General features: G+C 81.7%; 1 non-coding gene across 1 annotated transcript; it reads left to right on the top strand.

Annotated features, from left to right (window-relative positions):
* The first annotated feature begins 1,241 nt into the window (after nt 1-1,241).
* Nucleotides 1,242-1,394, top strand: LOC139043507 (5.8S ribosomal RNA). Its single transcript, XR_011500595.1, has one exon. It is a non-coding gene; the product is annotated as a 5.8S ribosomal RNA (ribosomal RNA).
* Nucleotides 1,395-2,500: the final 1,106 nt, after the last annotated feature.

Raw genomic sequence — 2,500 nt, 5'->3', positions numbered from 1 at the left:
AGCCCACGAGCCCCTTCCGGCCTCCGTCCGCCCGGCGTTCCGAGGCCGCCGCGTCCTCCACGCCGCCGCCGCCCCCGGCGCGTCCGTCCCCGCGCCCTCCGGTCTCCCGCGAGGCGGGCCGGAGTTGTCGCGCCGCGCCTCCGTCTCCGGCGCCGTCCGTCCCCCGCTCTCGCGGGCGGCGGCGCCCTCGGCGCGTCTCGGGAAGGGCGGCGTGGCGGCGCGAGCCCCCGCGGAGTCCCCGGGGTCAGGTCCCCCGGGGGCCTCGGAGCCTCGGCTCACGCGGGGTGCCCGCCGCCCGCCGCCTCCCGTCGCCCGCCCTGGGCCGTTCCCCGGCCGTCGGCGTCGTCGTCCGTCCGACGGTGCCTCCGCGTCTCCGCCCGCCCTCGGCGCCCCGGGCGCCCGCGTCCGGCCGGCCACGTCCGCCCACCACCCCCGCCCTGTCCGCTCGCTCCCCGCTTCCCCGCCGCAGCCCCTCGCCCTCCGTGGCGAGGGGCCTGGGACGCGGGTGCGGGGAGGGCCCCCGGGGGAAAGTCGGGTCGGGTCTGGTGGCGTGCGTCGGACGCGAGGGGGGCACGCCCGGCGTCGAGGGGGCCGCGGGCGCGGTGGGCTCGTCGGTCGGCGGCGCCCGGCGGTGTGGGGTTCGGTCACGGGCGGGCAGCGCCGAGGCCTGCGTCCGTCCCCGGGTGGCCGCGGGCGGCGCGGGCGGCGTCGAGGCGGTGGCCGCGCGGCACTACCCGCTCCGCCTCGTCCGTTGCTTTGGCTTCCCCCCATCCAGGTACCTAGCGCGTCCCGGCGCGGAGGTTTAAAGACCCCTGGGGGGCCTCGCCCGTCCGCCTTGGGTCGGGGCGGTCGGGCCCGCGGGGAGTCGGGAGGCCTGGCCCTTCTCCCCCAGACTCCGCCTCGCCGGGCCGGGGCGCCGCGCCGTGCCGCGCCGCGCCGCCGTCGCGGCGGCCGTCGGGAGGGGGCGTCCCCGGCGGCCGTCGTGTCGTCGCGTGCGCGCGCGGGCGTGTGCGCGCCCCCGCGTCCTCGGGCGAGGCGGGAGCCCCCGGGCGCCTGTGGGGTGTCCGAGCACGGCCCCGCGGGGCCCGTGCCGGACGCCCCGTCGTCCAACCTTCCGGCCTCACGGAGTCTGGTCTCGTTGTGCCTTTCTGGCCGGCCGGAGGCACCCTCCGGGGATGTGCCGTGCCAGGGGCGGGCTCTTCCCCCGCCCTGCGGGGGGACCCCGCCGTTCAAACTCGTACGACTCTTAGCGGTGGATCACTCGGCTCGTGCGTCGATGAAGAACGCAGCTAGCTGCGAGAATTAATGTGAATTGCAGGACACATTGATCATCGACACTTCGAACGCACTTGCGGCCCCGGGTTCCTCCCGGGGCTACGCCTGTCTGAGCGTCGCTTGACGATCAATCGCCCCCGGGGTGTGGGTGTCGCCTGCCCCGGGGTGCGCGGCTGGGGGGTCTCTCGCAGGGCCCGCCCCGGGCCCTCCGTCCCCCTAAGTGCAGACGCGGTGCCCCTCCTCCGCCCCGCGCGCCCGCCCCTCCTCCCACGCGCCCCGGCGCCCGGTCGTCGGAGGCGCGTGGGGGTCGGCGGCGGCGGCGCCGCGCGGGGTCCCGGGGTGGGGGCCGCCGCCCGCGAGTCGAGGGAGAGACAGACGCGAGAGCTCGCGCCGAGGTGCCCGTGGCCGCCACGGTGCCTTCGGGGGCTCCCTCGCGCCGCACGCGGCCTCGGGGTGGCCGGGGCGGGGACGAGACGGGTCCCGCGGCGCGCGGTCGGGGCCGCCGGGTTCGGGGGGCCCGCGTCCGGGCCGCCTGTCCGGTCGCCGCTCGCCCCCGTCGGCGGTCCGTCCCGGTGCGTCCGGCCGGCCCCTCGCCGGTCCCCGGCGCGCCCGGGTCCCGGACCGTGACCCCTCCCCGGCCTCGCCCCGTCGGGGTGGCTCGCGCCGAGGCCGAGTCGCGTGCGCGGGGCCGCGCCCCGGGGACGCGTGCCCCGGCGGTGACCCGCGGGACGCCGCGGCGTCGTCCGCCGCCGCGCGCCCTCCCCTGGGTCGCGGCCGCGCCGCGCCGTGTGCCCCGAGCCCCGGGCGGGCGGGCGGGCGGGCGCCGCGTCCGCCGCCCGACGGGCCGTGGCGGCTCGCGGCGGAGGGGCGGGTGTCGGGAGGCGGTGGGACGCGCGCGGGTAAGGTCGGCGGTCGGGGGCGACCGCCGGCCCCGCCGCGCCCGCCGCCGCCCCTCCGCCCTCTCCTCCCCCGCGTCGCCGCGACGCATCCGCCGTGCGCGTGGCGGCGTCCCGCTCCGCCCCCCTCCTCCCCGGCGGGGCCCCTCGCCCGTGCCGCCGGCTCGTGCCCCCGTCCGCCCGCCCGCGTCTCTCCGCCCGCCCGCCCGCTCGCCCGCCCGCCCGCCCTCCTTCGGGGGTCGGTCGTGGCGGGGGGGGCGGGGCGGGGCGGAAGGCCGGGCGGACGTCGGCCGTGGCCTCGCGCGCCCGGGGTCCTCCTCCGCGGCGCT

This window comes from Equus asinus, unplaced genomic scaffold (assembly GCF_041296235.1).
Source record: "Equus asinus isolate D_3611 breed Donkey unplaced genomic scaffold, EquAss-T2T_v2 contig_271, whole genome shotgun sequence".
NCBI lineage: Eukaryota > Metazoa > Chordata > Mammalia > Perissodactyla > Equidae > Equus > Equus asinus.
This window is presented reverse-complemented; position numbering and strand designations above follow the sequence as displayed.